We start from the raw sequence: 12,615 nt of genomic DNA, 5'->3' as shown, positions 1-12,615 counted from the left end.
CACCTAGATGTGTCTTATATCTCCTTCAAATCAGTGTTTTCATTGCTTCAAAATTACTTCAGGCATCTCACCTCTTAGTCTCTTGTCTTATGTTTCATACCTTTCAGCAATTGAATGTTTGGAAGCACTTGGAACTCCAGCATGCCACAGCATGTCACCCCTCTCGGGACTAGCTGATGTCAAATTTACTGTTTAAATGACTTTTTAGACATTAAACAAGTGAGTTAAAAGCCTCACAATCCTTTTGCGATATTAATAAATCAAATTAAAAAAATATATATATGGATTCTGACAGCTACCTAGAACTTTCAACCTCATGCACTGTAGTCTGCACTTCTACAGTTACACCAATGCTTTACGTTGAAAATGACTGGTGCTAGTTCTTGTGACCTATTCAAACAGCAGGGCCCAACAGTCCCTTTTCAGTGTCAATTCTAACGTGGCATGCCACCTAGATATGTCTTATATCTCCTTCAAATCAGTGTTTTCATTGCTTCAAAATTACTTCAGGCATCTCACCTCTTAGTCTCTTGTCTTATGTTTCATACCTTTCAGCAATTGAATGTTTGGAAGCACTTGGAACTCCAGCATGCCACAGCATGTCACCCCTCTCGGGACTAGCTGATGTCAAATTTACTGTTTAAATGACTTTTTAGACATTAAACAAGTGAGTTAAAAGCCTCACAATCCTTTTGCGATGTTAATAAATCAAATTAAAAAAAAAAAAATGTGGATTCTGACAGCTGCCTAGAACTTTCAACCTCTTGCACTAGTAGTCTGCAGTTCTACAGTTACACCAATGCTTTATATTGAAAATGTCTGGTGCTAGTTCTTATGACCTATTCAAAGAGCAGGGCCCAACAGTCTTTTTTCAGTGTCAATTCTAACGTGGCATGCCACCTAGATATGTCTTATATCTCCTTCAAATCAGTGTTTTCATTGCTTCAAAATTACTTCAGGCATCTCACCTCTTAGTCTCTTGTTTTATGTTTCATACCTTTCAGCAATTGAATGTTTGGAAGCACTTGGAACTTCAGCATGCCACAGCATGTCACCCCTCTCGGGACTAGCTGATGTCAAATTTACTGTTTAAATGACTTTTAAGACATTAAACACGTGAGTTAAAAGCCTCACAATCCTTTTGCGATGTTAATAAATCAAATAAAAAAAAATGCAGATTCTGACAGCTGCCTAGAACTTACAACCTCATACACTGTAGTCTGCAGTTCTACAGTTGCATCAATGCTTTATTTGGAAATGTCTGGTGCCAGTTCTTATGACTCATTCAAACAGTAGGGCCCAACAGTCCCTTTTCAGTGTCAATACTAATGTGGCATGCCACCTAGATATGTCTTATATCTCCTTCAAATCAGTGTTTTCATTGCTTCAAAATTACTTCAGGCATCTCACCTCTTAATCTCTTGTCTTATGTTTCATACCTTCCAGCAATTGAATGTTTGAAAGCACTTGGAACTCCAGCATGCCACAGCAAGTCACCAATCTCTGGACTAGGTGATGTAAAATGTACTGTTTAAATGACTTCAAATGATATGATATGATATGATAGTTTATTTATATAGCGCCTATACACAATGTGTTTCAAAGCGCTTCAAGGCAAGGAAGGGACCAAGGTAAAATACAACGACATTCTTACAGGCCATGAACATTAATGATGTGAAATTAACGATCGTACTTGGCCTGACGACATTTCAGATAGTGCAAATGCTAAGACATAGATAAGAAAGGGAGGGGGAGAGTGGGAAGGAAATGGAAACAGACAGGCGACTACCGTACTAGGCCTGACGCCATTTCTGGTAGAGCCGGAGGAAAACAAAAGGTGAGGGAGAGGGGTGCAGAAAGGGAGGGGAGGAACAAAACAAGTGACTATCGTACTAGGCCTGACAATGTTTCAGATAGTGCTGGAGGGAGGGGGGGCAACAGTAAGGGGATAGAGGAGCGACAGACGAGGTTGCTATCATAGTAGGTCCAGGGACAATTCTGATAGAGTAAGTGCATAGAAAAAAGTAAGGGGAGGAGATAGGAAAAGGGTGGGGGAGGGGAGGAGAGAACAGAGAGTAAGCAGTCAAAAAGAGTGGAGAAGCAAGAGAGGAGAGCGAATACAATTGCAGAAGTCAGTAGTAACACATAATGTTGCAAGCCAGGATACAAGATGAAGATGGAAACAGCATGATTCAGGGCCACCACGAGTACAAGATGCAAAGGAAGTCCAGCATGAGAGTTGAGAACGGGTGACGCACCGTGAATCAATCAAAGACATTAAACAAGTGAAGAAATAGCCTCACGACCATTGAGAGACGTTATACATTTAATTTAATAATAAAAAGCCTGTACGTCACCTTGCGGCTGCTAGCTGTCTATCTCCTGTGCATGACACAATATGGCCTGTGTATAAGTAGAATCCTCTGACAGCGAGTAAAGCAGAGAAAGGAGGCCTTCAAACATTCTGCAGTTGTCTTCAACTACATAGTTCATTCTTTTTCAATATTTAAAAATGTTTATTTTAATTAAGCATCATCCAAATTGTATTAAATGAAATCTGTTATGTATTGTACACAGGATGAAGGGCGTACATTTCTTATTAAAATGTCCATCTCATAATAACAATGGTCACTTTACCATAGTCTCAGTTGTATTATTAATTTGAAAGCATGTTTCCTTGTTATAACCTTCTGTTTAATTTCTAATTACTTTTTTTTTAAACTGGTCGTCTCTAATTTAAACCTTTCCTTGTTCCTACTAAATTATCTTTTCTTGCATACAATAATCATATATTAAGATTAATGTGGCCCTTGTAATTGTTATTAATTTATGGCATATTAGCTGATCTAGATGCTAATCGTGTGCTTATTTTTCTAATTCATTGTCTTAATTTCTATTCACTTTATCATAAGCCTGCCTCTGCTTTCAAACTTACAATAATGATGTGTTATAACCGCTTTACATATAACATATTTGCATACAAAATCACCCAACCAAAGTTGTTACTCATTTGTCTGTCTCAGAAGGTTGAAACTTTAAATTGGCCTTTCTGGGATTCGAACCGGCAACCTGTAGATCCCAGCAGCGAGTGTTGCTACCCCACCTCACTAATCACTTATCTAAAATGAGAATCTCAACTGAAAATGCAGAACATTTTTATTTTTAATCTTTTACTGAAATGCTCGGAATAAACGCTTGTTACAGTGGATTAGTTTACTGTTTTCTTGGCCGTTTCAACAATCAATTTTCTGTATACTTCTAGTAAACATGAATGAATATCAAACTGCACCAACTCAATTAAAGTAAAATTATTTATTATTTAAATACATAAATAGATAATAAAAACAAATATAATAGTGCAAACAAACCATAACAGCATTGTATTTAACAATTATATATGTATATATATATATATATATATATATATATATATATATATATATGTATATATATACATTATATACATGACACCCCAATTTTAAATATTTATTTTCACGAGAGCATGACTCTCACATCTTATGACAACTCAATGTAATGTACAATAATTATTATTTAAATAAATATAACAAATATAATAGTGCAATGATAGTGCAAATGAACCGTAAAAACATTACGTAGAATGTATATATATCACGTTTATTAATGTCGTCTCAGCAGAGCATGACCATCACAGCTTAGTCAATGGTTTACATACCACCACTTGACCTGCAAAGGTCTAATTAAACTGTGCTACCAATAATAAATAGTAACTTCTTTTACTACTTTTCTTTTTATTCGTCTTCTCCACAAATTAAAGTGCATCCACAGATCAGCATACGTTCAGCTTCATAGCGGTTCAGTCCTTCACATTTTTGGAGAATTTTGATTGTCATCTGCAAAAAAGTAAACAAAATGCCACATTTCGGTCACTATTACTTTAACTGATCATCAATTGTGTAACATGATAGCACAGAACAATGCTCTCCGGGCCGCTCTTAGTATCCCAAGAAGAGAGCATATCACCCATGCCAGGCACTCAGCCCAATGGCTCCCGGTCAAAGAGCGGATCACTCTCAAAATCCTCACACTCACTCACAAATGCCTCTCCCTCTCCGCCCCGTCCTATCTATCAGAAACCATCTTCAAACCATCCTCCTCCCGTCCCACCACAACGAAATACTCCAACCTACTCTGCATCCCAAGCATCAAAAAAGCCAAAGCCGGAGGTCTAGGTTTCCCCTACATTGTAGCCAAGACCTGGAACGCTCTTCCTGCAAACATCAGAGCCGAAAACTCACTCCCTATTTTTCGCAGGAAACTGAAAACCGCATTCCTTGCAAAATAACATGAAACCCTCAGGATTCCATGTAAATATACTGCATAGCTAATGTGTACATGTCTACTGTAAATATTGTATTTGTATGCAAATATTGTATCCTATGTAACTAAGACATTGTCTGTAACAAGCGCCACGATGCCCCCGGGCTGACGTGCGCTCTACAAATTTGAATAAATAAATAAATAAACATTGTAAACATACAAATAACCTGAATATGGCCTGCAGACTGCTAGGGGAAGTGCAACACTCACAACAATGCCATGAAAAGACTCACAGACAGACAAGAGTGTGACATGCGTCCACAACGGAGTGCTGGCTTAAAACAGGTAATTGTCTTTGGAGGTTGGCGGCATGGCATGGGTGTGGATGGGAGTGTGTCGTTGGTGTCAGCACAGTGGGGTGGTTGGTGCACATGTCCCTCAAAAGTGCAAAGGGGCGGCTTGAGATCAACAAAGCGGCCTAGAACATAGCAGCGTTATGCAGCCAGTCTTTCAACCCTACCTCTCTGATATTTGTGCATTGTGCATTGAGGATATGCATCTGTCATTTTCAATCCCCAGCAGTGAGTACTCAAAGCTAGTGGTACATTTTCACATGTAAATCTAACCAAGAGCGCCCTTGCTAACTCAGGACCATGTCAGTCCAGATACTGTTCATAACCATTGGACAATTTGAGTCCCAGTACAAACCTATTGAGCGGAATCCCTCTCCCATGGCAATAACATCCTCCTGTGTCTTCTGGTGGATTTCATGTGTCATTGTTCGTCTATCCCTGCCGAATGATGTTATGTGAGTTTGTCCAAAGCTGCTGGCAGCCTAGTTCAATTAAGCAGTTTTTCACATGCTTGCACCAAGGGAGCTTATAGATATCAATTACAGGCCTAAGGACTGCCACCCATAACCCTTTTTATGGTTTAGCTGTATCTGCCTAAAAATAGCTTTCTCAGTCTGGCTGAACTACTTTCCAGTGTGTGAGCCTCAGGCAGAAACAGTCAAAGTATTTGACCTGTTTGATTGTATTTCCCTCGATCTGAATGGTTTGCTTCAAGTAATTGCTTCTTGGTGGCCTAAACACCATGCACTTTGTTTTTGAACGATTCAGCATCAGTCCATGGCCATCAAATGTAAATGGAATTGTTTTCGTAGTACTGATGGAGTCAAGGAGATGAGCATTACATTTCTGGCATACATCAATACAGGGAACTTATCTATGCCAAATGATTGTTTATCAGTCTTGGCAGGTACCAGTAACTCAATAGCTGAAATAGGCTCTCCTAGGCACCTGAATGGAATTGGGGGAGGCAACTCCTCTCTCGGTTGGGATAAAACAATACAGCAGGTAACTGCCCACACACGGCACCACCCCAATCATCCTAGGCATTTTTTAAGAAAGCTTTGACAGTTTTTTAATAAATAAAAAGGAGGTCCACTGAACTGTTTGACAAAGATTAAGAAGCTAAGAAGAGTCCGAGCCTGGATGAGAGAGATCCGGGGTGAAGCTAAAGTCAGCAATGGAAGTTGAGAGATGCCCGAGCCCGAACGAGGGAGATCCAAGGAGTGAAGCTATCATCCAAAGTTTAATGAGAAAAGAATAAGAGATACAAAGAAATACAATTGTGAATGGGTCAGCCCAGAAGAGGCAGACAAAGGGGTGAAGTTGCCACCCTATCTGAATCTCGGATTACAATTGAGAAGGGCCAGCCCACAAGAGGGGGACCCAGGGGTGAGCCCATCACCCAGTATATATTGAGAACACACTTTTATTTGTTAAACAAACTTTTATTTGTTAAAGGAAGTTTTGTTTTTGTTGTTTGAATACATCAAACCCTGAAGGCATTAGACTTTCAGAGGAAACAATACTTGGAAATTGACAGTCCTGAGAACAGCCATTGGAACTTTCATCTCATGACAGAGAATCCCGAGAATGTACTGTACTGCAAGCTGCCATCTTATTCCCTGTCTAAAACATGGGAAAGGGAGACCCAAGCCACCGCATACTGATGTATCATTTTGAGAACACTTGTTTCTTTTGATGAGAACTCTCACACACCCTTTTGGTATTAGTTGTGAGGTTTGGCAATAGGTTTCTTAGTATAGGCCACTTTGATTTGACACAACACCACTAGGACTGCCTTATTTGTCATTTGATGGTCGACACTTGTCCCCATCTTAGATTTATGTTTAGATTAGGTGTTTTTCCAACCATCACACCACTTTCATTGTTCAATAAACACCCTTGAACTGTGATCACTTGTGTTCTGTCTTAATTGTTGTCACCATGAGTTCTTCACAGTACATAACTCAAAAGAGAGAGAGAGAGAGAGAATCCTATGCAGAGGTAATCCTACGATGAGAAGATGTCATGGAGGGGCAGAGCCAAACTAAACGCGGACCCGGCGTTAGCGCGGGACGTGAGATGATCTCTAGCAAGATACTAGAAGACTGGCGTCCTGAATGGAAATTAGGCCAAAGTAGTGAGAGTGAGACGGAGATGCTAAAGCAAAGGCCCGCTCGGTGCAGCATCCACACAGAAGTCGTGGTGGCCCTGGGGCCCGTTACAAAAACGGAGTCCAGACCGCAGCAGTGATTGGTTCCCCTATCGGCGCATGAAAGGCGCATCAGCTGACGAGCAGGGTTGAAAAAGTAGAGAAGATACTCCCGAAGAGGTAATGCCGCTGAGAGGGCCAAACAGATGTATGCACATCTGTGAGAGCCTAAAAGGTTATGGAAGACATGAACAAATTGAACAGACAGACATCCACCAGAGACAATGATAAAGCAGGTGTTTTGGAGAAAAAAAAGGGCTTTGGGGAAAACCCGGAAAGCGAGACATTGTTTAGTACTATCAGGCATAGAGGTCTGATTGTCCTAAAACACTCTCTTTGGGAGATGGGTGGCCCATTATGCATGTATGGTATGACTATTTTGGACAGTTGTATGACAAAGGTGCTGAGAAAGTTGCTGTCATACCAATATTGGGAGAATCTATTAAGGGTGCAGGATAGTGGTGGGATAGGGCATTAGATACACTACACACCTCTTACATACTAAGTATCCATAGCAGGAGTGGTCACTTGGCACCTGTGGCTACCTCACAATACCCTCCTAGACTTACCATTGGACTTCATGACATAGAGAAGAGCATATTGTGATATAAAAATACACAAACAGCAATAATGAAGAAAACACCTTGATGTGTTATGCTATTTATAGTTTTGTTACTAATGGGATAACAATGGTAAGGGTTGCCTCAGGAATGGCGCACTGCGACCAAGTGTGGAATCTACAGACCTTAGTCTCCAGGGGGGTGGAAAATGAGACAGATCAGAGGAGGGATAAAGATGGATCTGTTTTATTTTAAAAAATATTACAGAGAGTGAATAATGTGTGATGTCAAAACAGACCCACAATAAATGTTATGAAAATGTAATCTGTTGCAATACTATACCTTCTGAACCATTGGTAAAGAGCACTGCTAATTTCCAATGTTGAGTAATTAGATGTTGCTCAGTACATTGTACTTTCTTCTTGCAAAATGTGCAGATGTCGCTTTTGCTGCAGATGAAGATGAAATCATGTTGGTCTGAAAATCCAAACTTCATGTTTCTTTTTTTATCTGTTGATCTGTGAATGACATGCAATATTTAAAATATAATTAAATAACAAAAAGAAAACACCATGAATACAAATCTAAATAAAATTAAACCTATAATTCATGTACATTGCCAATGCAGCATTTCCTTTTAACTTTGCAAAAGCACCTCTATAAGGCCTAAAAGGAACACACTAGAACCCTTGCCTTATTAACTACAATCCGCCTTCTGAAGACTGATGGAGGCATTGATGATGTTTTAGGCCTTTGGCATGCAAAGAAAGACAAAAGTAGTAAATATAGCATGAGATATTTAGTGGCATCTATCCTTCTATGAGAGCCGTTCTTTAATAATTTGTTTTGGACAAATAATTAAGCGTGGTGTCAAATTCAAAGCTTAGCCTTGAAAAACGATGTGACTCTTCCTCTATAATCTTAACAACACATTTGGAATGAGTTATTTAAAGCTATCCATTCTTTCAGATGCACTACAGAAATAATCTAGTCACATATGTTCTGTATAACAAATAGATGATTTAGGAAAAACGGAGCAAGGCATGTGTAACATCCACAACACCTGCTTGGAGGGGATAAGCATTTTCTAAGAAAGAGGGAGAGTACCTTTTTCCTTTTGGTGGTGTTCCTTTGTCACGTGCTAGCAACACTACTTTGTATCTGCACAGATCCCGGAAAAAGGTTTGAATCTTAAATACCAAATGGATTGTGCCATAAAACCTGTTTTTGTAATTAATTGTAGTACTACGTTCCTAGCCATTTAGCATTGTGGACAAATGCTAGTTAAAATTATGAGTAAATATTACTAAGAATACTTCAGCCAGTACACAATATATGTGTAGCCCTAGAAAACACTTTGTTAAAATGTGATCATGTTTCAAATCATACAGAATGCAACGTGGGACATCTAGTACAGCGGTGTATTATATTTACGAACTAAAAGACTGTTTTCTTTTCATTGCTTTTCAAGCACATTATGGGATTTAATGTATAAATAGAGCAAATGAGTGATTGATAAAAGTTTTTGAATTAATCGTAACCTCTGGCATTGCTCGAGGAAACACTCTAGGCAATCATTCTTCGGTTTGCCAAGCCTTTACAGAAGGGGAGAAAAACATGTACAAATAAAATATTTTTCCTCAAAAAAGGGGAAGTCTATCCAGGACACATTTTTAAAATCCATTGACAACAAGCAACCACAGACATATTTCAGACTCATTCTGCGTCATCAGCAAGGTATTACATGGGTCTCTAGGCACAACATGTTCTGGACCCACATCTGGGCTGAAACATGTGTGGGATTGATTACATTTCTGTGCAGAGGGGTGGTCTGCAATTCAGGCTGCACCGCTTACATTAATGGTAGGACCAAAGCAAATGTAAATATAGCTGGTTCCTTTTTGCAACAGTGAACACATGCTTAATATATGGTGTGGAAAGTTGCACAGAGCAATGTCAGTGGTTAACATCATTTCATAATGCCCCACCCCTCACATGTTTTGGTTAAAGTATGTATGATATATCAACATTTGGGGAAACAATTGCAATCAATCATTGCTTCACTGCACACTTAATTTTAGGGAACACGTATAAAGAAATATTCATTAAATAATAACATAAAGGTAACAGAGTAATTAGGCACTGAGTGGGAATTACTATATTTAGGATGACTTCAAAAAACACTCACTCAATGGATTACTGTAGGTACTTGGAAATAATTACTTGGTGTAGTCACCTGAAAAGTGCTAATAAGATCATTATACTGATTGATGATGTCTGTTCCTCTGTGCGATAGAAATCCTAACTGACCAAAAGTGCAAAAATATTTAAGAACTGTTAGGTAGTAGAAGTAGAAGCGGGACAAAAAGGTGGCATGTTTGTTGGCCTAAACTCATATTTACCAAAAGAATTACAAAAAACCCTAACTGTCCCTAAAACTAAGAGGGGTTTGTTTCCCTGTATCAAATAACAATAAGGATGATGTTAGAATGTCAATCAAAAGCAAATAGTTAAATGTCCTGTGCCCAAATCCTATTTCCGACCTTTACACTCCAAAGAAAACTGTAACATAAGTGATACACTGTTTTCAGAAGGATGGATCCACCCTCCACAAATTTCATACCCTGCTCCTTTATTTTCTCTGCACCCACCCACCCCTACTGGGGCACAACCAGGGTATTCCCTTCCCTGCCCTCCACACCCACCCACACAGGCCCTATTTGGCCCACATCTCCGGGGCAAACACCACTTGTCCCCTGCTTACTTTCATGCATACTCATTAACACAAAATCTGCTGGCAAAAAGAAACACATCATATACAACTTAATTCCCTCGGAAAGTCCAGACTTCACTTTCATCACAGAAACCTGGTTCTCTGATGTCTTCTCATCCATCGCACACGAGGCATTCCCCCAGGCTACACACAGCAGCCATAACAGAACTAGCAGAGCAGGCTGGATTGCATCCTCCACAAACCAAACCTCTTCATTTCACACTCCACAAAACAAGCCTGGAACACAGACTGCAAATCCTTCCTTGTGACATTTCCCATCAACCCATATCTTACACACAGTTTTTACTCATCTACATACATCCAGCAAACACCTCCTACTCAAGGCAGGAAAAACAGATATCATAATTTGCGGGAAGATAGCTTTCTTCCCCCAAACCACCCCTTGGTCATCCCCCAAAACACTGCAGCTACGCTCCTACTGGACCTTGGCCAAAGAGAGCACATGACGCCCACCGACCGTGCCCTCCCTGGCTTTCTATAGGTGACAAGCCACTTTAAAACAATGAGCATCACCCACCATGCCCTCCTCAAGACAGGCCCAGAATACCTCCAAAAGAACCTCATCAATTACCAACCCAAAAAAAACTTGCAATCAGGCAACAAGTCCATGATTCACATTGGGTTAGTGTTAGGAGAGGATCCAACCTATGTGGATCTCTCCATGTAAACATGCCGTATATAGTTCTTTTACATTGATTTCTATTGTAAGCCTCATCTCAGGGGCCTGTTTGTTCTTAGAATACTTGGTGCCTAACTATGGTCTCCATGTATACTTGTTGTGATTCGGAATGTGGAATGGTGGGGGGTTGGAGGTTGAAGCTCTGCAGGGAGTTTGTGTCTGGCTTCCAGGCTGGGGTTTGTCTTACCCTGTCTCTTGAACTAAACCTCCTCGAAGTTTCTTCTTGGTGTGGCGTACTTTATTGGTGGGGCCCTCCACAACAGTTATTCAACCACCTCTGAGGTAAGCCAGGGCAGCAATGAACCTGCAAATAAATTGTAACAGGCGACAGAGAAAATAAAGTCCAGCAGAAAACAGGACAGAATGCACGCAACATTTGCGAAACCAGGAAAACAGCCGAAACACAAGCGTAGGTATCACATTCCATGCTCATGGAAAATAACCGATGGCAACGCCACCAACTCACACACATCTGCCAACACACAACACTCTTAAGATACAACACACAGCATATCTGCCATAAAAATACAGCTTTCACTTATGACAAAAATTCAGTCTAGATGGACACATAATGAATCTGCCGCGCCTGCATACTATACCGATGATCGTACCCATCCACATGCCACCATTGATATTGATAGGTAGTAGGGACTTGACTACCCCTATCCTACTTTGTATTGACCATAATACACAAAACCATTCTAAAATCATCAGAACAAATGTCTCATACCTTGGACTCTGCTCCATCAGGGGCGTTCACCATTTGCGAAAAGGCAGGGCTATACAAATGACAAATTACATCACATTATATGACCTTTCGAGAGGCTCTGAAAACTTTCATGGGGCAAGCTTGAATGTGTTATATCTAAGGGCTGTTTAAACTAGATCTGAATATTTAGCAACATTTGTAAATGATGCTTTCATGATCATGCATATACTCAGAAATAAAAGTTATAAATATTATCAGTAGGATATGGTTGTTTTGTATTTATCATAGTTCGTACAGTCAAGTGTGAAATGCATGAATTAATGTACAACAACACACACTTTAATATTGCTACCATACTGTTTTTGAAAAAATGTACACAATACAATTGACATTTAAAGCATTAAACAATAACAGATTTAGGATTGAACTGCTTTTTAAGTTTAGTACTATTCAAGAAAAGCACAAGATGCAAATACTTACATTAAATTGTTTCGATCCTGCAAACTTTCAGAATAGCACGTGCAGTTTGTTTAAAGATGTAACTCAAAATAGAAAAGGGACCATCACTGAACCATGTGACCGTTCACGTTAGAGGAAGAATTTGAAGGACTCATAATTGCATGTGCAGTTTACGAATCCAACTCAAACTAGAAAAGGGACCATCACTAAAACACATGAAAGTTCACACTAGCGTCTGAACAACTGATTTCCATGGGATGTGTTGGTCTGGTGGTTAAGGAGCTAGCCCCAACATCGGGAAGGCTTGTGATCCAATCCGCTTAAGAACTTTCTATTTTTATTTTTAAAATAGGATTATAATTAATTGGAGCTTCCCATTTTTATTTTGAAAACAGAGGATTACATTTTAAAAACGAAGCGACATCGGGACATCTATTTGTTTTGCTGTGGAAGCGACAGGCGGGACATATATTTGTTTTGCCCGGCATGTGACACCTGTTAATTACTTTAAGTTAGAGGAAATAAACTCCTGCCACGAGCGTGATAGTCT

The 12,615-nt window shown here is 39.7% G+C and overlaps 1 long non-coding RNA gene across 1 annotated transcript; it reads right to left on the bottom strand.

Annotated features, from left to right (window-relative positions):
- Window positions 1-3,465: 3,465 nt before the first annotated feature.
- Window positions 3,466-11,758, bottom strand: LOC138569075 (uncharacterized). Its single transcript, XR_011303105.1, has 4 exons — window positions 11,628-11,758; window positions 11,085-11,201; window positions 7,767-7,942; window positions 3,466-3,872 (listed from the first exon to the last, which is right to left on the bottom strand). It is a non-coding gene; the product is annotated as an uncharacterized lncRNA (long non-coding RNA).
- Between the last annotated feature and the right edge of the window lie 857 nt (window positions 11,759-12,615).

Source organism: Ambystoma mexicanum, chromosome 2q, assembly GCF_040938575.1.
Source record: "Ambystoma mexicanum isolate Mex_15411 chromosome 2q, UKY_AmexF1_1, whole genome shotgun sequence".
NCBI classification, from domain to species: Eukaryota; Metazoa; Chordata; class Amphibia; order Caudata; family Ambystomatidae; genus Ambystoma; species Ambystoma mexicanum.
The sequence above is the reverse complement of the archived record's forward strand: the minus strand, read 5'-3'. Positions and strand labels throughout refer to the sequence as shown.